Consider the following 26,276-nt stretch of genomic DNA (forward strand, 5'->3'; position numbering starts at 1 on the left):
TAGCGCAGAGCCGTGAAAATAAAATTTTTTTTTTTTTTTTTTTGCACAAAAATTTTTAGCCCGCAATTTTTTATTTTCACAAGGGTAACAGGAAAAATTGGAATCGGACAGCGGAGGGCAGAAGAGGGGAGCAGACGACAGGACGGAGGGGAGCAAATACTGACGGTGGCGGCAGATCGCGGACTCACGGTGTAAATGCACCCCCCCCCCAAAAGAAATTCATGAAATGCTAGTTGTTCATTCTGCGTCTCAAAAAATCATAATAAAACGCGATCAAAAAAATGTCACGTGCCCGAAAATGGTACAAATAAAAACGTCAACTTGTCCCGGAAAAAATAAGACCTCACATGACTCGGTGGGTCAAAACATGGAAAAATTATAGCTCTGAAAATGTGGTGATGCAAAAACTATTTTTACAATAAAAAGCGTCTTTTAGCGTATGACAGCTGCCAAACATAAAAACCCGCTAAAAATAGTAAGTCAAACCCTCCTTTATCACACCCTTAGCTAGGGAAAAATAATAAAATTAAAAAAAAAATGTATTTGATTTACTATTTATAGTGGGTTTTTATATTTGGCGATATATTTGGTGATATGATAAAGCATTTTTTGCCTTTTTTTTTTTTTTTTTTTTTTTTAATGGTGTTCACTAAAGGGGTTAACTAGTGGGACAGTTTTAGGCTATGTGCACACACTGCGGATTGGTCTGCGAATTTGTATCTGCGGAACCGCAGGTAAAATGACCTGCGGTTTTACCTGCGGATTGGCCTGCGGTTTATCACCTCTACAATGGAAGAGATGGTAAACCACAGCAGAATCCGCAGAAGAGAAGTGACATGTCATTTTCCGCAGTTAATCCGCAGCATGCGCACAGCAGATTGTAAATCACAGATTTACATGCTACTGTACACTGTCTGCAGAACTGCTGCAGATCCGTAGCGGCCAAAACCACAGCGGATCCGCAGCAAAAACCGCAGCGTGTGCACATAGCCTTATAGGTCGGATCGTTACGGATGTAGCAATACAAAATATGTGTACTTTTATTGTTTAGATTTTTCTTCTCATTCAAATATTTATTTAGTGATAATAAAAAAAGCAATATTTACTCTATTTTTTTTTTTTTAACCCCTTCACTACCAAGGGTGGTTTGCACGTTAACTACCGGGCCAATTTTTACAATTCTGACCACTGTACCTTTATGAGGTCATAACTCTGGAACGCTTCTATGGATCCCGGTGATTCTGACATTGTTTTCTCGTGACATATTGTACTTCATGTTAGTGGTAAAATTGCATTCAAATAACTTGCGTTTATTTGTGAAAAAAACGGAAATTTGGCGAAAATTTTGAAAATTTCGCAATTTTCCAACTTTGAGTTTTTATGCCCTTAAATCACAGTGATACGGCACACAAAAAACTTAATACATAACATTTCCCACATGTTTACTTTACATCAGCACAGTTTTGGAACCAAAATTTTTTTTTGTTAGGAAGTTATAAGGGTTAAAAATTGACCAGCGATTTCTCATTTTTGCAACACCATTTTATTTTTAGGGACCACTTCACATTTGAAGCCACTTTGAGGGGTCTATATGATAGAAAATACCCAAAAGTGACACCATTCTAAAAACTGCACCCCTTAAGGTGCTTAAAACCACATTCAAGAAGTTTATTAACCCTTTAGGTGCGTCACAGGAATTTTTTGAATATTAAAAAAAAAAAATGAACATTTAACTTTTTTTCACAAAAAAAAATACTTCAGGTTCAATTTTCTTTATTTTACCAAGGGTAACAGGAGAAATTGGACTGCAAGACTTATTGTGCAATTTGTCCTGAGTACGCTGATACCTGATATGTGGGGGGGAACCACTGTTTCGGCGCATGGCAGAGCTCAGAATGGAAGGAGCGCCGTTTGACTTTTTCAATGCAAAATTGGCTGGAATTCAGATCGGACGCCATGTCACGTTTGGCGAGCCCCTGATGTACCTAAACAGTGGAAACCCCCCCAAGTGACCCCATTTTGGAAACTAGACCCCCCAAGGAACTTATCTAGATATGTGGTGAGAACTTTGAACCCACAAGGGCTTCACAGAAGTTTATAACGTACAGCGGTACAATTAAAAAATCATATTTTTTCCACAAAAATGATCTTTTCACCCCCAATTTTTATTTTTCCAAGGGTAACAGGACTCTAAAAGTTATTGTGCAATTTGTCCTGAGTACGCTGATACCCCATATGTGGGTGTAAATGACCATTTGGGCGCATAGCAGAGCTCGGAAGGGAAGCAGCGCCATTTGACGTTTTTGGCTGGAATTGAGATCGGACACCATGTCGCGTTAGGAAAGCCCCTGATGTACCAAAACAGTAGAAACCCCCCACAAATGACACCATTTTGGAAACTAGACCCCCCAAGGAACTTATCTAGATGTGTGGTGAGCACTTTGAACCCCCCAGTGCTTCACTGAAGTTTATAACGTCCGGGCGTGAAAATAAAAAAATCGTATTTTTTCCACAAACATGATCTTTTAGTCCCCATTTTTTTATTTTCCCAAGGGTAACAGGAGAAATTGGACCCCAAAAGTTGTTGTCCAATTTGTCCTGAGTACGCTGATACCTCATATGTGGGAGAAAACTACTGTATGGGCACACGTCGGGGCTCGGAAGGGAAGTAGTGACGTTTTGGAATGCAGACTTTGATGGATTGGTCTGCGGGTGTCATATGCGTTTGGAGAGCCCCTAATGTACCTAAACTATTGAAACTCCCCACAAGTGACCCCATTTTGGAAACTAGACCCCCCACCGAGCTTATCTAGATGTGTGGAGAGCACTTTGAACCCCCAAGTGCTTCACAGAAGTTTATAACGCCTGGGCGTGAAAATAAAAAAAACATTTTTTTCCGCAAAATTATATTTTTGCCCCCAATTTTTTATTTTCCTAAGGGTAACAGGAGAAATTGGACCCCAAAAGCTGTTTTGTAATTTGTCCTGAGTAGGCTGATACCCTACATGTGGGGGTAAAACACTGTTTGGGCACATGGCAGAGCTTGGAAGGGAAGGAGCACCATTTGACTTTTTCAACGCAGAATTGGCTGGAATTGAGATCAGACGCCATGTTGCCTTTGGAGAGCACCTGATGTGCCCAAACAGTGGAAACCCCCAATTATAACTCCAACCCGAACCTCAACACACCCCTAACCCTAATCTGAGCCCTAGCCCTAACCCTAGCCCTAACCCTAGCCCTACCGGGAAAATGGAAATAAATACATTTTCTTTTAGTTTTATTATTTTTCCCTAACTAAGGGGGTGATAACGGGGGGTTTGATTTACGATTTATGGCGGTTTTTATGTTTGGCGGCTGTCGCACGCTAAAAGACGCTTTTTATTGTAAAAATAGTTTTTGCATCACCACATATTGTGAGCTATAATTTTTTCGTATTTTGACCCACCGAGTCATGTGAGGTCTTATTTTTTGCGGGACGAGTTGACGTTTTTATTGGTACCATTTTCGGGCACGTGACATTTTTTGATCGCTTTTTATTCCGATTTTTGGGACGCAGAATGAACAAAAACCAGCGTTTCATGAATTTCTTTTGGGGGGGTGCGTTTACACCGTTCCGCGTGCGGTAAAATTGATAAAGCGGTTTTATTCTTCGGGTCAGTACGGTTACAGCGATACCTCATTTAGGTCGTTTTTTTATGTTTTGTCGGTTTTTTGCAATGAAAACTATTTTATATAAAAAATAATTATTTTTGTATCGCTTTATTCTGCGAGCTATAACTTTTTTATTTTTTTGCGGATGATGCTGTATGGTGGATCGTTTTTTGCGGGACAAGATGACGTTTTCAGCGGTACCATGGATATTTATATGCGTCTTTTTGATCGCGCGTTATTGCACTTTTTGTTCGGTGGTATGATAATAAATTATTATTTTTTGCTTCGTTTTTTATTTTTATTTTTTAAGGGGTTCGCTAAAGGGGTTAACTAATGGGACAGTTTTATAGGGCAGGTCATTACGGACGCGGCGATACCAAATATGTGTACTTTTATTGTTTTTGTTTTTTTTTATTTTGAAAAAATGGATTTATTGGGGAATATTTTTTTTTTTTTTGCTGATTTATTTAGCGATTTTTTTTAATTATTTTTAACACTTTTTTTTTTTTTTTTTTTTAACTTTATTACCTTGTCCCAGGTGGGACATCACTGTCCTGTGACAGATCGCTGATCTGTCACATCACAGATCACTGTGACAGATCAGCGATCTGTCACAGGCACTGCTGCAGACTTCCTCATGCCTGCGCTTTGCAGGCAGTGAGGAAGTCAGCTCCCTGCAGGCCCCCGTCGCCATCTTGGATCCGGGGGCCTGTAGGGAAAGAGCCCCCCGCAGCAGCGCTGCACATTGCGCTGCCGTGGGGGGCTCAGGGAAGCACGGAGGGAGCCCCCTCCCTGCCGATGCTTCCCTTTAACCCCCGGTACACCACGATCGCGTTTGATCGCGGTGTGCAAGGGGTTAACGTGTCGGGGGCGGTCCGTGACCGCCCCTGACACATTGTGCCGGGTGTCAGCTATGATAATTAGCTGACACTCGGCCGCGATCAGCGGCGCTCACCACGTGGGCGCCGCTGATCGCGATGACGTAATATTCCGTCCATGGTAATTAGGCCCATGGACACATGGACGGAATATTACGTCAATTGTAGGTAAGGGGTTAAATATTTTTAACTTTTATTTTTTTTTACTTCATTCTAACTTCTATACTTTGTCCCACTATGGCACAATCATTTTTTGCAGGCTGATCGCTTTTATAGCATGCAGATGAAGCAACATCTTCATGCTATAGAAGCTGTCAGTGCTGCAAGTTACTGCACTGACCTGAGAGACTTTCTGATCATGGACTGCGCATGACAGGAAGTTTCTTCGCTCTGGCAACCTGGATCTTGTCATGACATCGGATTTCCATGGCAGCGATCGGGACCCTGCATCACGCCAGGGTCTCTGATCCAAAGTCAGAGGGACAGTCAGCCCTCTGCCTGCTCCTGGAATGCTGCGATCGTGTTCAATTGCAGCATTTTGGGGGTAAAAGTGCCAGGAGCGGTCTGTGAGAATCAGATGACACCCGGCCGCACACCACCTGCGTGCGCAGCATATCACTGAGACGTACTATGCCGTCCATGGTCATACAGGCCCAGGGCACATGGACGGAATAGTAAGTGTGATGTCAGAAAGGGGTTAAAGACAGCTGTCTTACATAGTCACCTTTGTAAAAGACTCCTGCCCACAGACTCAATCAGTCAGACTCTAACCTCTACAACATGGGCAAGTCCAAAGAGTTTCATAAAGCTGTCAGGGACAAGATCATAGACCTGCACAAAGTGGGAAGGGGCTACAAAACCATACGCAAACAATGGGTGAGAAGGACACAACTGTTGGTTCAATAGTAAGAAAATGGAAGAAATACAAAATGACTGTCAATCGACATCAATCTGGGGCATCATGCAAAATCTCACCTCATGGGGTCTCCTTGATCAAGAGGAAGGTGAGAGATCAGCCAAAAACTACACAGGGGGAATTTATAAATGATCTCAAGGCAACGGAGACCACAGTTACTATGAAAACCATTGGTAACACATTACACCGTAAAGGTTTAAAATCTTGCACGGTCCCCCTGCTCAAGAAGGCACATGTGCAGGCCCGCCTGAAGTTTTCCTATGAACACCTGGATGATTCTGTGAGTGATTGGGAGAAGGTGCTGTGGTCAGATGAGACAAAAATTGAGCTCTTTGGCATTAACTCAACTCGCCGTGTTTGGAGGAAGACAATTTTTGCCTATGACCCAAAGAACACAGTCCCCACTGAAGCATGGAGGTGGAAACATTATGTTTTGGGGATGTTTCTCTGCTAAGGGCACAGGACTACTTCACCGCATCAATGGGAGAATGGATGGAGCCATGTACTGTAAAATCCTGAGTGACAACCTCCTTCCCTCTACCAGGACATTAAAAATGTGTTGTGGATGGGTCTTCCAGCAGGACAATGACCCAAACCATACAGCCAAGGGAAGAACGGAGTGGCTCAAAAAGAAGCACATTAACCCCTTTGCCACATTGGACGTAATATTCCGTCCATGTGACCTGGGACCCAAGTGCCCTGGGACCCAAGTGCCAAGGACGGAATGTTATGTCACACGCGATCAGCGATGCTCACGGGGGGGGGGGGGGGGGGGGGAGCGCAGCTGATCGCGGCCGTGTGTCCGCTGATTATCACAGCTGACACCCGGCACTATGCGTCAGGGGTGGTCACAGACCCCCTGGCACATTACCCCCTAGCACACTGCGATCAAACATTATCGCAGTGTACCGGGGCATAGGAGAGAAGCGCGCAGGGAGGGGGCTCCCTCCGTGCTTCCCTGTGACCCCCGGAGTGACGCAATGTGCTGCGTCGCTCCGAGAGTCCTCCTCCCTGCAGGTCCCCGGATCCAATATGGCCACGGGGTCCTGCAGGCAGGAGGAAGCCTGCAGCAGCGTCTGTCAGATCGCCGATCTGACACAGCTCTGTTCTAAGTGTCAGATCGGTGATCTGACAAGACAGTGATGTCCCCCCTGGGACAATATAACAAAGTAAAAAACAAAAACAACACACGTGTAAAAATAGTTTTAAAAAAAAAAAATGACAAAATAAATTTAAAAAAATGTATATATATATAGTCCCCAATATATTTTTTTTTCTAAATAAAAAAAAAAAAAAAAAAACACAATAAAAGTACACACATTTAGTATGGCCGCGTCTGTAACGACCTGCCCTAAAAACTATCCCCTACGCTAACCCCCTAAGTGAACCCCTTTAAAAAAAAAAAAAAAAAAAACAAAGCAAAAAAAAAATTGCTTTATTATCATACCGCCGAATAAAAAGTACAATAACGTGCGATAAAAAAGATGGATATAAAGAAACATGGTACCGCTGAAAACATCATCTTGTCCCGCAAAAAACGAGCCGCTATACAGCGTAATTAGTGAAAAAATAAAAAAGTTATAGCTTGCAGAATAAAGTGATGCAAAAATAATTATTTTTTATATAAAATTGTTTTTATTGCATAAAAGCGACAAAACATAAAAAAAAAAAACAAGAAAAACAAATGAGGTATCGCTGTAATCCTACTGCCCCGAAGAATAAAACCCCTTTATCAATTTTACCACACGCAGAACGGTATAAACGCACCCCCCAAAAGAAAATCATGAAATGCTGGTTTTTGTTCGTTCTGCGTCCCAAAAATCGGAATAAAGCGATCAAAAAATGTCACGTGCCCGTAAATGGTACCAATAAAAACGTCAACTCGTCCCGCAAAAAATAAGAAGACCTCACATGACTCAGTAGTTCAAAATTCGGAAAAATAATAGCTCTCAATATGTGGCGATGCAAAAACTATTTTTACAATAAAAAGCGTCTTTTAGGGTGTGACAGCTGCCAAATATAAAAACCCACTATACAGTAAACAGTAAATCAAACCCCCCCTTTATCACCCCCTTAGTTAGGGAAAAATAATAAAATTTGAAAAAAATGTATTTCCATTTTCCCATTAGGGTTAGGGCTAGGGTTAGGGGTGTGTTGGGGTTAGGGTTGGAGTTAGAATTGGGGGGTTTCCACTGTTTTGGCACATCAGGGGCTCTCCAAAAGCAACATGGCATTTAATCTCAATTCCAGCCAAAAAAGTCAAATGGCGCTGCTTCCCTCCTGAGCTCTGCCATGAGCCCAAATAGTGGTTTACCCCCACATATGGGGTATCAGCATACTCAGGACAAATTGCACAATAACTTTTGGGGTCCCGTTTCCCTTGGGAAAATAAAAATTGGGGGTGAAAAGATCATTTTTGTGGAAAAATATGATTATTTAATTGTACGGCTGTACGTTCTAAACTTCTGTGAAGCCCCTGGGAGTTCAAAGTTCTCACCACACATCTAGATAAGTTCCTTGGGGGGTCTAGTTTCCAAAGTGGGGTCACTTATGGGGGGTTTCCACTGTTTAGGCACATCAGGGGCTTTCCAAACATGACATGGTGCCCGATCTCAATTCCAGTCAATTTTGCGTTGAAAAAGTCAAACGGCGCTCGTTTCCTTCCGAGCTCTGCCATGCGCCGAAACAGTGGTTCCCCCCACATATCAGGTATCAGCGTACTCAGGACAAATTGCACAATAATTTTTGCAGTCCAATTTCTCATGTTACCATTGGTAAAATAAAAAAATTGGACCTGAAGTAATTTTTTTGTGAAAAAAAGTTAAATGTTCATTTTTTTTTTAAACATTCAAAAAATTCCTGTGAAGCACCTGAAGGGTTAATAAACTTCTTGAATGTGGTTTTGCGCACCTTGAGGGGTGCAGTTTTTAGAATGGTGTCACTTGTGGGTATTTTCTATCATATAGACCCCTCAAAGTGACTTCAAATGTGATATGGTCCCTAAAAATAAAAATTGTGCTGCAAAGAGGAGAAATCGCTGGTCAACTTTTAACCCTTATAACTTTCCAACAAAAAAAAAAAAAAAAAAACGTTGGTTCCAAAATTGTGCTGATGTAAACATGTGGGAAATGTTACTTATTAAGTTTTTTGTGTGCCGTATCTCTGTGATTTAAGGGCATAAAAATTCAAAGTTGGAAAATTGTGAAATTTTCAAAATTGTCGCCAAATTTCCGTTTTTTTCAAAAATAAACGCAAGTTATATGAATGAAATTTTATCACTGACATGAAGTACAATATGTCACGAGAAATCACCGGGTTCAATGGAAGCGTTCCAGAGTTATTACCTCATAAAGGGACAGTGGTCAGAATTGTAAAAATTGGCCTGGGCATTAACGTGCAAACCACCGTTGGGGGTAAAGGGGTTAAGGTCACGGAGTGGCCTAGTCAGTCTCTAAACCTTGATCCTATAGAAAACTTATGGAGGGAGTTGAAGCTCCGAGTTGCCAAGCGACAGCTTCAAAATCTTAATGATTTAGTGATGATCTGCAAAGAGCAGTGGACCAAAATTCCTCCTGACATGTGCGCAAACCTCATCATCAACTGCAAAAAATGTCTGACTGCTCTGCTTGCCAATAAGGGTTTTATCAAGTGTAAAGTCTTGTTTGCCAGAGGGATCAAATACTTATTTCTCACTGCAAAATGCAAATAAATGTATATAAATTTATATAATGTGATTTTCTCTCTCTCTCTCAATGTTAAAATTAACCTACCTTTAAAATCATAGACTGTTCATGTCTTTGTCAGTGGGGAAACTTACAAAATCAGCGAGGGATCAAATACTTATTTGCTCCACTGTACATATACATACACCCACACAACTTACAAAATTATTCTAAAAATTAAGTAGTAGGAAAGGGAGCACAAAACGGAAAAAGAACAACAGACTAAGAAGAGGTGGGGAACATCTGGGCAAAAATAAATAAGCCCTGTAAATGTGAGCACAGCCATAACACCAGTGCTAGAGTTACCCTTTGCCAGATTTCCCTGGCTCCTTTCATGTTGGGAGTCCTTTCTAAGGGGTGCACTGCATATGGTTATGACTATACTTTTCTGTGTTTGGTCATATAATAACGTGTTACAGAAAACCCTGATATTGCATGGACAGTTCATCTTTCATCTGGTCTCGACCACTCTGCCTTATTTATCTTGCACTTTTTTTTTTTTAGGAGTGCTCACTAAAGGGGTTGTCAAGTGACTGAGGGAGTTCCAACTGCTAGGATCTACACTAATCGGCAAAGTGAGAATGGAGCAAAAGTACACATGCTCAATTACTGCTTCATTTATCCTTTACGAGGCTGCCGAGCACTACGCTTGTCTTTTTCGGCAGCCTTACTGAGAAAGACGGAGCAGCCACCAGGTGTCCAACCTGTTGCTTCATTCAGAGATAAAAAGTTCTCAGACTGGAATAAAAGGTTCCATATTCTGCCGATCAGTTGTTTCCCAGCACTCAGTCTCTCACCGATCAGAAAGGTTTTTCCAGACTTGTACCAGTTGCCTGCACTCCTTTCTGTAGCAGATGACATTTCATAAGTAGGTACCATAGGCTGCTACCTATGGGTGGACTTTGTAGTTTACTTCTAACTATTAGGCCAGGTGACCAAATCACATCATAGCGACTCCATCGAATTTCTATGTGAGTGATGTCAAAGGTGTACTGATACTGTATTGGGGGCACAATTACTGTATCAGGGCGGTATAAGAATCGTTGCCCATGCGATGTGCACTCGCACCGTCTGCAGTGACTTTGCAGAACTAGTATGCAGCACTACATGGCCACAGTATGGTGGCTGTTGTGAGTTCATTTTCCCCTTCGTCACTGAGGTCTGGTGAACTCCCTATTCTGGTAAAGGAAGGTAATGAGCCTGATTATCAGGCACCGGAGTCTAATGTAGATGACTGGCTGAGTGGAGTCACGGACTGGATATAAGGCTGCCGACGCCCTTCTGCCCTGCGGGTGATTTCTCTGTGGACTTCTAGGAAACCAGTCTGATTCCTGCTCCTCTAAAGCTAAGTTTTCTGCTTTGCCTTTTAGCATTTGTGTTTTGTTTTTGTTTGCCTTGCTTTTCTGGATTCTGCCATTCCCTGCTGGGGTGAGCTGATTCTTCTTTTGCCTGTTGCTCTGTCTTCAGAATATTCCTGAGTACTGACATAGTCTTTTTGAAGCCTAGCGTCTTCAGGGCCTTTTTCACTGTCAGTCTGTTGGCTCTTATTTTCATAGGGTTTTTCACGGATTGCAGACAGCAGCCTTCCTGTCCTTTCCTATCTAGTTAGCTTGGGCCCCGTCTTTGCTCAGCCTTTCTGTCTGTGTTGTGTTCTTTCTTCTTGCTTCACCGTCATTATATGTTGGGGGCTGCCTTTTGCTTTGGGGTCTGCTCTGGGGCAGTTTAGATTTCCCTTTCTGTCTTTAGGCTATTTAATTCTCCGGCTGTGATCGAGGGGTCTAGGGCACCGTAGGAACCCCCCCAAGGCTACTGCTAGTTGTTGTTGATAGGTTCAGGGGTCTGCAATCCGATAGCTGCCAACCTCTCTGGTTTTCTGGACTTAGCTAGCATTTCTGTTTTTGCCTCCTGCGGTGACTCAATCATAACAGGTGGCACTATCCATCTTATACATTAGGAATCTGCAATGGATCGAGTTCACAGACGCCACACAAATAGTTTCTATTATATTGTAATATCCAGGACTATTTACTGCTGAGCTGCCGTACTGCAACATGTGCTTACAGATATGCACTTACAGATACTGTGGCATTGTAGCATATAGCACCATCGCAGGTCAAGTCCCTCCATATGGGGACAAAAAAACAGTTTAAGGCGGTGTGGCCAGGTAGCGATTTTTAAAGCGCGATTCTGCTGCGGAAACGCTTAAAATAAGCGTTCCATGCATATGTAATAGAAAATGCACATGTTGTGCCAATGGTGCGTTTCTTACCGCTGCGGAAACGCTTAGCGGTAAAAAACGCAGCATGTTCATTAATTTTGTGTAATCAACCGTGATTCCGCATACCATCAATTGTATGGGCAAAAACGCATGGGAAAACGCTTGACAATCGCGTCAAAAACGCGTGTCAAAAAGTACATGCGATTTCCCTGGCAAGGGCATGCGTTTTTGCTCAGAAAAAAAAAAAAAAGACCCAAACGCGCTTCAAGCTCCCCTTTTATCTCCAGTTAAATGAAAAAAGAAAAAAAACCTTACTTAGCATCACTACATCCGCAAGAATCTGATCTAACAAAGCGGTAAGCACCGCTGCATCGTATCGCTGGGGTCCCACCAAGAATAACATACACAAGGAGTTTGCATCTTCTCCCCGGGTTCCTCCCACACTCCAAGGAGAAGATCTGTAGATTATTATCCCTGTCCCCAATGGGGCTCACAAAGTCTGTGGAATACGATGGGATGCATTATCAATCATAAGACACGAGTCATCATTAGTGGGGAGGGTGGAGTCACTTTACGTTATTCCCCCTAAATTCTTCAGAACAGCGCCCGTCCCTCCTACATCTTGCGCAAAATCTATTTTTTCGGCTTCTTACTTGATTTTGCAACAAGTTTCCCCCAATGTCACAAAAAAAAAAACGGATCACTCCAGGGAAGGGGGAACCGAAGCCGTGAGAGACTTTTTTTTTTTTTTTTTTAACCAAGTTGCACTTAATAACCCAGGTGAAAACATGGGGAAAAGCTGCGCTGAGGTGAACATCAGAAAACCAACAAGACAACGTCAAGGCAGGCGCAAAGCGGATGATGGACCGGTCACAGATCAAGAAGCAGCGAACACTGGGCCCAGCCAGGCTGCAGGAGGACCCCACACTGTGATGAGCCCCAGCTGGGGAGTCTGCTGCAGGAAGACAAACGGGGAGAAGCCCAGCACTCACCGATTCCCATCCGCCGCCGAAGCACCGGGTCCAGCCGCGGAGGCAGGATGCTTAGGCCTCGCTGTTTACCTGGCAGTGCTAGGACACTGCAGGACTTGGACGCGGCTCTCAGCCTAGCAGCGGCGGCGGCAGCAGCACACGGCCGGGGAACCATCGGGACAGTGACAGCACACGGATGTCTGTGCACGAGGATGCACTGAATCACTGTTGCTTCCCATTCAAATCAATAGACTGCTATGCGCGCACACGTAGACATGAAGCCGTACGTACATGTGTCCCTTCTGTCATCCCTCGCAGCCTGTCCACTGTGGCTCCATGTCCCGCGGGGTCGGCCTCACGCACAGCTCTCGTGGAGCCCCTCCGTCCGCTCTCCCCATTCACATCACAGCCCAGGAGACCGCACTGCCCCTCAACGCGAAAGCCGCGGGTAGACGAGAAAGCCTAGTGGACGACAGGACCTTTGATGATGTCATGGACATGTGATTAGTCACGTGCGTCGTGCAGGGGAGGAGCTAGACCGTGTGACCGGCGGTTTCACATGGCTTTTTCTTTCAGGGTTATTTATAAAAATGGCCTGAGTAGAAGAGAGATGACCCCAAAACTTAGCTGTGCCACTGCTGTGCCCACCTATCCACACACAGCGCTGTGCCCACCTATCCACACACAGCGCTGTGCCCACCTATCCACACACAGCGCTGTGCCCACCTATCCACACACAGCGCTGAGCCCACCTATCCACACACAGCGCTGAGCCCACCTATCCACACACAGCGCTGTGCCCACCTATCCACACACAGCAATGTGCCCACCTATCCACACACAGCAATGTGCCCACCTATCCACACACAGCAATGTGCCCACCTATCCACACACAGCAATGTGCCCACCTATCCACACACAGCGCTGTGCCCACCTATCCACACACAGCGCTGTGCCCACCTATCCACACACAGCGCTGTGCCCACCTATCCACACACAGCGCTGTGCCCACCTATCCACACACAGCGCTGTGCCCACCTATCCACACACAGCGCTGTGCTCACCTATCCACACACAGCGCTGTGCCCACCTATCCACACACAGCGCTGTGCCCACCTATCCACACACAGCGCTGTGCCCACCTATCCACACACAGCGCTGTGCCCACCTATCCACACACAGCGCTGTGCTCACCTATCCACACACAGCGCTGTGCCCACCTATCCACACACAGCGCTGTGCCCACCTATCCACACACAGCGCTGTGCCCACCTATCCACACACAGCGCTGTGCCCACCTATCCACACACAGCGCTGTGCTGTGCCCACCTATCCACACACAGTGCTGTGCCCACCTATCCACACACAGTGCTGTGCCCAACTATCCACACACAGTGCTGTGCCCAACTATCCACACACAGTGCTGTGCCCAACTATCCACACACAGTGCTGTGCCCAACTATCCACACACAGTGCTGTGCCCAACTATCCACACACAGTGCTGTGCCCAACTATCCACACACAGTGCTGTGCCCAACTATCCACACACAGTGCTGTGCTCACCTATCCACACACAGTGCTGTGCCCAACTATCCACACACTGTGCCCACCTATCCACACACTGTACTCACCTATCCACACACAGTGCTGTACTCACCTATCCACACACAGTGCTGTGCCCACCTATCCACACACAGTGCTGTGCCCAACTATCCACACACAGTGCTGTACTCACCTATCCACACACAGTGCTGTGCCCACCTATCCACACACAGTGCTGTGCCCACCTATCCACACACAGTGCTGTGCCCACCTATCCACACACTGTGCTGTACTCACCTATCCACACACAGTGCTGTGCCCACCTATCCACACACAGTGCTGTGCCCACCTATCCACACACAGTGCTGTGCCCAACTATCCACACACTGTGCTGTACTCACCTATCCACACACTGTGCTGTGCCCACCTATCCACACACAGTGCTGTGCCCACCTATCCACACACTGTGCTGTGCCCAACTATCCACACACTGTGCTGTGCCCAACTATCCACACACTGTGCTGTGCCCAACTATCCACACACTGTGCTGTACTCACCTATCCACACACAGTGCTGTGCCCACCTATCCATTCACAATGCTGTGCTCCACTATCCAAACACTGTGATGTGCTCAACTGTCCAAACATGGTGCTGCCTGTGCCCAACTATCTACGCACAGTGCTGTGCCCAACTATCCAAACACGGTGATTCCTGTGCCCAACTTTCTATACACAGTTCTGTGCCCAACTATACTAAATAGCAAAGCCACTAAGGAAGACTCAAGGTCTCCAAAAATTCATTTTTAAACAGCAGAAAAAAAGGCAGCAACACTTACCTGCCCAGGTCTAAGAACAAATGCACTGCAGGGTGCAGCCAGCCCATAAAGCAAGATGTTAGCAACACAGGTGCAAAATACCAAATTAACAGCCACTCTCCACATATCCATTCCTGGAGGGGGTGCAGCCGAGCCCAAACACGTTTGGTCTCATATGAGGGGTGCATTGAGGGTGTGCTGGCCAGCCTGCCTAGTCAAATAGTAGGGGCGTGACTAATAGGCTGTGAGCCAGACACTGTGTAGTTCCTTTGTGTGAACAGCGCCCTATGCGGGCCTTTATTGTGCAATTTTATACTAGGCAGTCACCCCCTCCTGGAATGGGTAGGTGGAGAGTGGCTGTTAATCTGGTATTTTGCACCTGTGCTGCTAACATCTTGCTTTATGGGCTGGCTGCAGCCTGCAGCGCGTTTGTTCTTAGACCTGGGCAGGTAAGTGTTGCTGCCTTTTTTTCTGTGCCCAACTATCCATACACAGTGCTGTGCCCACCTATCCATACACAGTGCTGTGCTCAACTATTCATACACTGTGCTGTGCACAACTATCCATATACAGTGCTGTGCTCAATATCAAAACACAGGACTGTGCCCACCTATCCATACACAGTGCTGTGCTCAACTATCCATACACAGTGCTGTGCCCAACTATCCATATACTGTGCCCACCTATCCATACACAGTGCTGTGCCCAACTAAACTATACACAGTGCTATGTCCAACTGTCCATACACTGTGCTGTGCCCAACTATGCATACACTGTTCTGTACCAAACTATCCAAACACTGTGCCCACCTATCCATACACAGTGCCGTGCCCAACTATCCATACACAGTGCTGTGCCAACTATCCATACACAGTGCTGTGCCCAACCATCCAAACACAGTGTTGTGCCCTCCTATCCATAGACTGTGCTGTACACAACTATCCATACACAGTGCTGTGTTCAACTATCCAAACACAGTGCTGTGCCCAACTATCCATACACTGTGCCCACCTATCCATACACAGTGCTGTACCAAACTATCCATACACAGTGCTGTGCCCAACTATCCATATGTGGGAAGAAGGGCCCCTGCCGAATGTCCGGGCCGGAACCAAGGGGACAGAGTTCAAGGGGACAGAGTTCAGGGACGAACCGTTGAGATGGACAGATGGGCTGGCGGAGGAGCCAGTATAAAAGAGGCGGGGAACGCTAGTGTGGCGCCCCTGAGGATTCAGTTGCTACAGAGGTACTGCACCTCCTCCTGAGGTGTGGTACCCCACGATCCAGGTAGGTTGGAGGCTCCTGACCACGCTCCAACACCTGCATCCCATACAACACAGTAGTTCAGCAAAGCCACATTGCGGCTCCCTGCTTGGAGTGTAGCAGAGCACATTTGGTGGCTCCCTGCTTGGAACACCAAACGTGCTGGGAGGCGGGTGGTGTTAGAATACATAAAAGAGCGGGAAGGTTTAGGATTTGAGGTCAGTCAGTCAGTGAGTCGGTGGGAGAGAGTGAGGAGAGAAGATCCCTGGGAGAGGGATGGAGGAAGGAGGTGCTGCAGCAGACCTCAGTGACCTGGGTCTGCTGGCACGGGAAAGGAAAGAAGGAGAAAGACATTGAACAGAAACCTGATGTTCCATAAGAAGGAGAGGCTAGTACGGAACAAAGGAGTAAAAGGGAACAGAGGACGTGGGTTAGGAGAGAACCCTGCCTTGAAGTTCTAAGCGCAAGGTCGGGGCCCGGTCCCCGAGGTTGTATGGATACTAATGGTCCTGCAGCAGACACCGGTGGAGTAGTGAGCTGTAAATGCACTACTCCCATCTAAGACTTGGTGGCACAACAGCAACTTGGATAGTGAGCCGGGACTCAGGAGTAAGGAGTCCCCGAAGTAGGCTACAGCTGTCTGCCGTACAAGTATGGTTCTTGGGAACATCTGTCAGGAGGAACTCCAGTGTAACTCAGTACTAGGAGTACTTCACACCAAAGGCGCTATAAGAGGAGACGTTCAGAAAGGCACATGTTGGCGGAGTGTTGGAAGGGAGCATTCCATCGGACCTGGAGGTTGAATGAGTCCCTGACCCGGAGGACACAGCACGGAGGCAGGCACCTACAGACTGTGAGTAAAGCTTTGGAATTACATGCCCTGGTGTCCTCCAATTATTCCTGCGCTAACACACCCTGTACCACTGCAATTGGGTACCAGCTTCTACACCGCCTGTGCCTCTCCTCTAACCCTACATCTACACTGCCCTGGGACTACAGCTCCACCTGTGGGGAGCTACACCATCTTGGCTGCACCACACCAACAGTCCCAGAGGATCTGCATGCAGCGTCGGCTTCACATCTCACTTGCCAAACACCACAGGTGGCGTCACGAACTATTCCATTAACTACATTCCACCATTCAAACTTCCCCTATTAATTGGGCGCCCAGGGCCACGGACCGGTTCACCGCTGCTGTGACACATCCCGCTGACACCGGCCCGGTACCGAGTACCCCACAGCCCTCGGAGGGCGACTCACTAGTCACCGTGAGTCAGCAGACTGGGACAGAAGCATCAGGAGACCGTGGGAGCGACTGAGAACCAGAGCGACTTATCAATGCCAGGAGAGACGTTCCTCGAGGACATCACGGGGACGGCGCCAAGACGACCGTCCGAGAGCCGCTGCCCCGTTTCTGCCCGCGGCCGCCTCACCTCAGCCCGCGACTGCGGCTTATCTCCCGCCGCCCGCGGCCGCCCTGCTCTTACCAGTGGCCGCGGCAAGTCCCGTTCCGCCGGTGGCCACCACTGTCCCGCTCCGGTCCACGGCAAGGACGGGGCCGTTGCTCGCCGTGGATTCCCCGTCGCAGCTGGTAGCTGCACAGGTGGCCTGCACCTCGCCACCCCACATCGCTGCCGCTTGCCCCAGTCCGGGGGCTGCAGCCCATCTGTCCAAGGACTCCTCCGGGGCCTGTGGTGCTCCAGTGTCATCGGAGCGCTCGAAGACTTCGTCAACGCTTCAGCAACTGGGCCCAGCGACTGCTACGCCGAAAGACCACCATCCCGAACGGCGAGGGACATCTGGATGGCTAAGTTGACTATATAATTAAGGACACGTAGTCGGCCATACCGCGGCCCTATAGTGACCGGTTCTTGCCGGACGTAGTCGTGTTCTACCCCGTTTGTGTTTGCTTGTTTAGAGCCCCTGCAAGGGCAATTCTTGTTACCCCCTTTGGTTGGTTAGGCTGCAACTGAGGACAGTTACCTCTAGGCCTATAAACGTTAATACTAAAAGCACTAAACCGTCTCGTGCCTCGTCACGGCGTCCTGCGTACCTGCGAGTACCACACATACACTGCCCACCTATTCATACACAGTGCTGTGCCCAACCATTCATACACTGTGCTGTGCCCAACTATTCATACGCAGTGCTGTGCCCATCTATCCATACACTGTGCTGCACCCAAATATCCATACACAGTGCTGTGCCCAACTATCCATTTACTGTTCCCACCTATCCATACACAGTGCTGTGCCCAACTATCCATACACTGTGCCCACCTATCCATACACAGTGCTGTGCCCAACTATCCATACACTGTGCCCACCTATCATTACAGAATGCTGTGCCCAACTATTCATACACAGTGATGTTCCCAACTATCCATACACAGTGCTGTGCCCACCTATCCATACCCTGTGCTGTGTCCATCTATTCATACACAGTGCTGTGCCAAACTATCTATACACAGAGCTGTGCCCAATGATCCATACACTGTACATACCTCCCAACCATCCTGAATCCAGTGGGACAGTTCCAATTTTGAGACTCCGTCACGCTGTCTCGGCCGGAATCTTCCTTTTCCCACCAGAGGCATATCTAGAAGGGGCAGCCGGGGCATGGGCCCCATGCGCAGCCGTCAGGCGGTGCAGTAGGGTCACCTAATGCGGCCCCAATGTCTCCCCCAGTGGCTGCATTCTGCTGCCCCGAGGACTGGGAGTTGGCCATTCTCTGTGTCAGCTGTCAAGCTGACAGCCTTCACAGAGAAGCTGCAATGCGCCAGCTCCCATGGATCAATTGCACTTGCGTCTTACACACGCGAGTACAATTGAAGCTCTGACCGCTGGGTCAGAACTACGCCAGCAGCGTGATCAGATCATGTGATCACGCTGACATCACTCGCCGGCGAGGCAGAGAACCAGGATGGATGGTAAGTGCTCCAGTGGAGCTGAAGACACCAAAGATTAAGTGCATGGAGTGGGGGGAGATTTAATTTGGGGGGGGAGAATTTGGAATGAAGATGGGGGTATTTATTGTGTGGGGGGAGAATTTGAAGTGGGGATGGGGGATTTATTGTGTGAGGAGATTTATACTTGGGATGGGGGGATTTAATGTGTGGGGGGAGATTTGGAGTGGAGATGGGGTTATTTATTGTGTGGGGAGATTTGGAGTGGGGATCGTGGATTTAATGTATGGGGGAGATTTGAGGACACAAAATGAGGAGCAAAAGTGGATATGGGGGTATGTATGAGGAAATAGTACAGGGGAATGGGGGCATGTACGAGGAAACAGTACGCGGGAATGGGGGCATGTACCTGAAAACAGTACCAGAGAATGGGGGGCATGTACAAGAAAACAGTACAGGGGAATGGGGGGCATGTACGAGGAAACAGTACGGGGGAAAGGGGGACATGTACGGGGGAAAGCAGGGCATGTACGAGGAAACAGTACGGGGGAAAGGGGGGCATGTTGTGAATTCTCTTGCTCGGAGTTCTGAGCCGAAGCTCCCTTTGCTCCCTCTGGTGGTTGCTGAGAGTAGTGGAGCTGGCCTGGTGGATGGAGGTTCCCCACCTGACAACAATAATTGGAAACCTGTGATTACTGGCTGGGAGTATATAATTGAGCTGACTGCTCTTGGAAGTTTCTGGTGATTTCCTCAGTGTGCATTTGAAGCTCTTTTGTCCCCTGCCTGATCTGTGTTGTTCAGCTAAGTGATTCTTTTGTTAATCCTTTGCATCTAATCTGGTTGTGTCTTTTTTTGCTTTCTGTTTTGCTGCTAGGGTTCAGCATGCTCCCTGCTGGGAGCAGCGCTGGGCCCTGCTTCATATGTTGCAGCTGGTTCAGTCCCCTATTATGTTAGTATCTTTTTGCTTTGCTGCCAGTTTATACCAGAGTGCTGATCTAGCGGAGGTGAGATCATGTGATCCCAGGTTTTTTGTATATCAGTAGTGTTGGACTTTTTCAGGGTTTTGTGTGTGATTGCAGACAGTATCTTTTCTGTCCTTTCCTGTCTAGACAGCCTGGGCTTCACCGTTTGCTCAGTCTGCTCTCTGCCTGTGCTTGTGTCTCATCTTGTCTCACCGACAATATATGTTTGGGGGCTGTCTATTCCTTTGGGGATCTGCTCTGGGGCAGTTTAGATTTCATCTTTCTGTCTTTAGGCTTAGTTAGTCCTCCGGCTGTGATGAAGCGTCTAGGGCATCGTAGGAATACTCCACGGCTACTGCTAGTTGTGTGGATAGGATCAGGGGTCTGCAATCCGCTTAGATACCAACCTCTCTGGTCTTCTGGTGGCTTAGCCTGTTCCTGCCATCCTCCTCGGTGACCCATTCAAAACAGAATCACCAGCCAAACTGCAGACTCTAGGGTACTCAAAAGAAGGAAAAAATTGTAAAAGAAAAAAAAAAGTGTCAGAATTTTTTTTAGATATTTTTTCCTCTTTTTCTCTAGGGTTGTAGGAGGATTTTTTTTTTAATTGGAGACTAAGCAATTGTCTGATCGTGTTGAGCAGCTCACTGCTGAAGTGCAGGGAATTTCTTCCTATCTCGCTCAATCATATGCTGTAGAACCAAAGATCCCTACTCCTGATGTGTTTTCTGGGGATCAGTCTAAATTTTTGAATTTCAAGAATAACTGTAAACTGTTTCTTGCCTTGAAGGCTAATTCATCTGGGAGCTCAGTGCAGCAGGTTAAAATTGTCATCTCCCTGCTGCACGGCGATCCCCAGGATTGGGCTTTTTCTCTGACACCTGGAGATCCTATTCTGGCTAATGTGGATGAGTTTTTTCAGGCCCTGCGGTTATAGTATGATTAACCTAATGCTATTGATCAAGCTGAGAAGACCTTATTGGCATTGAACCAGGTTCAGGATGCTGCGGAGTTATACTGCCAGAAGTTCCGAAAGTGGGCCGTCCTTACTAAATGGAATGTTGATGCCCTAGCAGCTCTCTTTCGGAAAGGTCTAGCAGAAATCGTAAAATATGTTATGGTGAGATTTCCTGTCCCCTCTGGTCTTAACGACTTCATGTCATAAGCCATACAAATTGATCGACGTTTACGTGAACATAAAAGTATGCGAGAGGCGGTGCTGCGTTTTGAACAAACTTCTGAACCCATGCAATGTGATAGGGTTTTGTCTAGGGCGCAACGTCAAGAGTTCAGAAGGCATAATAAGTTATGATTCATTTATGGGGACGCCTCTCATGTTATTTCTGTCTGCCCTAAACGAGAAAAACGTTTTGCTCACGCATTCGCGGTGGGCAGTGTACAGCCTAAGTTCCTGTTGGCAGTTACCTTGATCTGCTCCTTGTCTACTTTTTCTGCTAAGGCCTTTGTTGATTCAGGAGCAGCTTTGAATCTGATGGATCTTGACTTTGCCAAGCGTTGTGGTTTCCCCATGGTGCCCCTGAGAACTCCTATTCCCTTGAGGGGGATTAATGCTACGCCTTTGGCAGAGAATAAATCCCAGTTTTGGACCAAGGTGGTAATGCGGGTCGCCCCGGACCATCAAGAGAATTGTAAATTTTTGGTGTTGCACAATTTACATGATACTATTGTACAGGGTTTCCCTTGGTTGCAAACCCATAATCCTGTTTTAGATTGGAAATCTGTGTCTGTGGTGAGTTGGGGTTGTCAATGTGTTCTTAGTGACACTCCTGTTTTCTCCACCTCTCCCCAGTCTCAAGACGTTCCTGACTATTTGGCTGATTTTTCTGATGTATTTAGTGAGAGTAAGTCCGCGTCTTTGCCTCCTCATAGGAGTTATGACTGTGCAATTGAGTTAATGCCTGGTTGTAAATTTCCCAAGGGTCAGCTTTTCAACCTATCTGTACCTGAACATGATGCTATGCAATCTTATATCAAGGAATCATTGGAGAAGGGTTATATCAGACCATCATCTTTGCCTTTGGGTGCTGGTTTTTATTTTGTGGCCAAAAAAGATGGCTCATTAAGGCCATGTATTGACTATCGTTCCCTTAACAAAATCACTGTTAAATATCAGTACCCGTTACCCCTGATTTCTGATTTATTTTCCAGAGTTAAAAGTGCTTGTTGGTTTACCAAACTTGACTTCAGGAGGCATATAATCTTATTCGCATCAAGCACGGGGATGAATGGAAGATGGCGTTTAATACTCCGGAGGGACATTTTGAGTACCTGGTGATGCCTTTTGTGGTTACTAATGCCCCTTCCGTCTTCCAATCTTTTACAAACGATATTTTCCGGGACCTTGTGGATAAGTTTTTAATCATTTATCTGAATGATATTTTGATTTTTTCCCGTGATTGGGATTCTCATGTGGAACATGTCCGGACTGTGTTCCAGATTTTGAGGGAAAATACTCTGTATGTTAAGGGATCGAAATGTCTTTTTGGTGTACAGAGGATTTCGTTTTTGGGATTCATTTTGTCCCCGTCTGCTATTGAAATGGACCAGGCCAAGGTACAGGCCATTTATGATTGGGTTCAGCCCACTTCTCTGAAGGCTCTTCAGAAGATTTTGTGTTTTTGCTAATTTCTACCGTAAATTTATAAGTAATTTTTCTGGTATTGTTAAACCTCTGACGGATTTGACCAAAAAGAGCGCTAATGTGGTAAATTGTTCTCCAGATGCAATCTCAGCATTTCAGGAGCTTAAGCAGAGATTCACTTCTGCTCCGGTTCTACGGCAACCAGATGTTTCACTCCCATTTCAGGTGGAGATAGATGCTTCTGAGATTGGTGCAGGAGCCGTTTTGTCTCAAAGAGATCCATTAACCTCTGAGATGAATCCCTGTGCCTTCTTTTCTCAAAAATTTTCTCCATCTGAACGTAACTATGATGTGGGAAATCGGGAATTATTGGCCATGAAGTGGGCATTTGAAGAGTGGAGACATTGGTTGGAGGGAGCTAGACATCAAGTTGTGGTCCTCACCGATCACAAGAATTTGATTTATCTTGAATCAGCCAAGCGCTTGAATCCTTGACAGGCTAAGTGGGGCTTGTTTTTCACGCGTTTTAATTTTGTGGTCTCCTTTCTTCCGGGCACTAAGAATGTTAAGGTGGACGCCCTTTCTAGGAGTTTCTTTGTGGATTCTCTTGACATGACCGAGCCTACGACCATTCTAAATGAGGGTGTAGTTATTTCCACCATCTCTCCTGATTTGAGACGTGCCCTGGAGGAATTTCAGGAGGTTAAACCTGAACGATGCCCTATGGGAAAATTGTATGTCCCTGACCAGTGGAGGAAAAGAGTAATGTCTGAAATTCATTGCTCCGTGTTGGCTGGTCATCCAGGTATCTTTGGTACCAGAGATTTGGTGAGTCGGTCTTTTTGGTGGCCTGCCTTATCTCGTGATGTCGGGAATTTTGTGCAGTCCTGTGGGACTTTTTCTCGGTCTAAGCCCTGTTCTCGTGCTAGTGGTTTGTTGATGCCTCTGCCGGTGCCCAGGAGGCCATGGACCCATATCTCAATGGATTTTATCTCTGAACTCCCTGTCTCTCAGAGAATGACTGTTATTTGGGTGATCTGTGATAGATTTTCTAAGATGGTCCATCTTGTACCACTCCCAAAGTTGCCATCTTCTTCTGCGTTGGTGCCCTTGTTTTTACAACATTTGTTTCCAGATTTTGGAGGGCTTTTTGTTCCAAACTGGGAATTCAGTTGTCTTTCTCCTCTGCATTTCATCTTCAGACCAATGGACAGACTGAGAGAACAAACCAGATGTTGGAGTCCTATTTGAGATGTTTCATATCTGCTGATCAGGATGATTGGGTCTCATTTTTTACCTTGGCCGAATTCGTGCTAAACAATAGGGCTAGCTCTGCCACTTTGATGTCTCCTTACTTTTGTAACTTTAGGTTTCATTCTCGATTTTCTTCAGGGCAGGTAGAAGCTTCTGCCTGCCCACGTGTGAATTCTGTGGCAGAGAGAATGCAGTAGATTTGGGACCAAGCAGTGGATAAGTTGTCCCATTCTCAGGAAAAGGCCCAACGGTTTTCCAACCGGCATAAGAACATTGGTCCCCGGTTTAAAGTGGGTAATATGGTTTGGTTGTCCTCAAAAATATTCCCATGAAGGTTGCATCTCCAAAATTCAAGCCAAGGTTTATTGGACCTTATAAGATTTTGGAAATCCTTAACCCCGTTTCTTTTCGTTTGGCTCTTCCAGTTATGTTTAAGATTCATAACGTCTTTCATAAATCTTTGTTGAAAAGGTTTGTGGAGCCAGTCGTTCCAATGGCAGCGCCCCATGACCCTGTACTGGTTAAGGGTAATTTGGAGTATGAGGTAGAGAAGATATTGGATTCCCGTCTAGCTAAACGGAGACTTCAGTACTTGGTCAAGTGAAAGGGTTATGGCCAGGAGGATAATTCTTGGGTCTCTGCTTCTGACATCCATGCCAAGAGATTGATTCGTGCCTTTCACCGGGCCCATCCTGATTGGCCTGGTGGCGTGGATGAGGGTTCGGTGACCCCTCCTCAAGGGGGGTACTGTTGCGAATTCTCTTGCTCGGAGTTCTGAGCTGAAGCTCCCTCTGGTGGTTGCTGAGAGTAGTGGAGCTGGCCTGGTGGATGGAGGGTCCCCACCTGACGATGATATTTGGAGACCTGGGATTACTGGCTGGGAGCATATAATTGAGCTGGCTGCTCTTGGAGGTTGCTGGTGATTTCCTCAGTGTGCATTTGGAGCTCTTTTGTCCCCTGCCTGATCTGCATTGTTCAGCTAAGTGATTTTTTTGCTAATCCTTTGCATCTAATCTGTGTAATGATTGAGTCACCGTAGGAGGCAAAAACAGAAATGCTAGCTAAGTCCAGAAAACCAGAGAAGTTGGCAGCTATCGGATTGCAGACCCCTGAACCTATCAACACAACTAGCAGTATCCGTGGGGGGTTCCTACGATGCCCTAGACCCCTCGAACACAGCCGGAGGACTATATAGCCTAAAGACAGAAAGGGAAATCTAAACTGCCCCAGAGCAGACCCCAAAGCAAAAGGCAGCCCCCAACATATAATGACGGTGAAGCAAGAGGAAAGGACACTAACACAGACAGAAAGATAGACTGAGCAAAGACGGGGCCCAAGCTAACTAGATAGGAAAGGACAGGAAGGCTGCTGTCTGCAATCCGTGAAAAACCCTATGAAAATAAGAGCCAACAGACTGACAGTGAAAAAGGCCCTGAAGACGCTAGGCTTCAAAAAAGCTATGTCAGTACTCAGGAATATTCTGAAGACAGAGCAACCGGCAAAAGGAGATTCAGCTCACCCCAGCAGGGAATGGAAGAATCCAGAAAAGCAAGGAAAACAAAAACAAAACACAAATGCTAACAGGCAAAGCAGAAAACTTAGCTTTAGAGGAGCAGGAATCAGACTGGTCTCCTAGCAGTCCACAGAGAAATCACCCGCAGGGCAGAAGGGCGTTGGCAGCCTTATATCCAGTCCGTGACTCCACTCAGCCAGTCATCATCATTAGGCTCAGGTGCCTGATAATCAGGCTCATTACCTTCCTTTACCAGAATAGGGAATTCACCAGACCTCAGTGACGAAGGGGAAAATGAACTCACAACAAATCTGGTTGTGTCTTTTTTTACTTTCTGTTTTGCTGCTAGGGTTCAGCGTGCTCCCTGCTGGGGGCAGTGCTGGGCCCTGCTTCATATGTTGCAACTGGTTCAGTCCCCTGTTATGTTAGTATCTTTTTGCTTTGCTGCCAGTTTATACCAGAGTGCTGATCTAGCGGGGGTGAGATCGTGTGATCTCAAGTTTTTGTATATCAGTAGTGTTGGACTTTTTCAGGGTTTTGTGCGTGATTGCAGACAGTATCTTTTCTGTCCTGTCCTGTCTAGACAGCTTGGGCCCCACTGTTTGCTCAGTCTATTCTCTGCCTGTGTTTGTGTCTCATCTTGTCTCACCGACAATATATGTTTGGGGGCTGTCTATTCCTTTGGGAATCTGTTCCGGGGCAGTTTAGATTTTATCTTTCTGTCTTTAGGCTTAGTTAGTCCTCCGGCTGTGACAAAACATCTAGGGCATCGTAGGAACGCTCCACGGCTACTGTTAGTTGTGTGGATAGGATCAGGGGTCTGCAATCTGCTTAGTTACCAACCTCTCTGGTCTTCTGGTGGCGTAGCCTGTTCCTGCCATCCTCCTCGGTGACCCATTCATAACTGGGACATGTACGAGAAAACAGTACGGAGGAATGGTGGGCATGTACGAGAAAACCGTACGGGGGAATGGGGGCATGTACAAAGAAACAGTACGGGGGAATGTAAGGCCTCCATTTTGTCCGCAGGCCTTGGTTGCAGCGTGGCAGACCTAATGACAGACA

The 26,276-nt window shown here is 46.5% G+C and overlaps 1 protein-coding gene and 1 long non-coding RNA gene across 7 annotated transcripts in view; one reads left to right on the top strand and one right to left on the bottom strand.

Moving 5' to 3' along the window:
* FRS3 (fibroblast growth factor receptor substrate 3) overlaps nucleotides 1-14,866 on the bottom strand; it is a 95,033-nt gene extending 80,167 nt beyond the window's left edge. For 3 of the 6 annotated variants that reach the window (XM_073542489.1, XM_073542484.1, XM_073542485.1), the window contains exon 1: nucleotides 12,648-12,861. The gene's annotated coding sequence lies outside the window, so the exon portion shown is untranslated. Of the gene's footprint in view, nucleotides 1-12,647; nucleotides 12,863-14,733 lie in introns of those variants that run through there. The other 3 variants (XM_073542488.1, XM_073542487.1, XM_073542486.1) reach the window with 2 other exon arrangements.
* Nucleotides 14,867-14,945: 79 nt separating this feature from the next.
* The window catches only part of LOC141047410 (uncharacterized), a 31,844-nt gene continuing 20,513 nt past the window's right edge, over nucleotides 14,946-26,276 (top strand). The window contains exon 1 of the long non-coding RNA XR_012219798.1: nucleotides 14,946-15,161. This is a non-coding gene — a long non-coding RNA (uncharacterized lncRNA). The remainder of the gene's footprint in view (nucleotides 15,162-26,276) is intronic.

This window comes from Dendrobates tinctorius, unplaced genomic scaffold (genome assembly GCF_039654945.1).
Source record: "Dendrobates tinctorius isolate UK_male_01 unplaced genomic scaffold, ASM3965494v1 ptg000127l, whole genome shotgun sequence".
Classification (NCBI taxonomy): domain Eukaryota; kingdom Metazoa; phylum Chordata; class Amphibia; order Anura; family Dendrobatidae; genus Dendrobates; species Dendrobates tinctorius.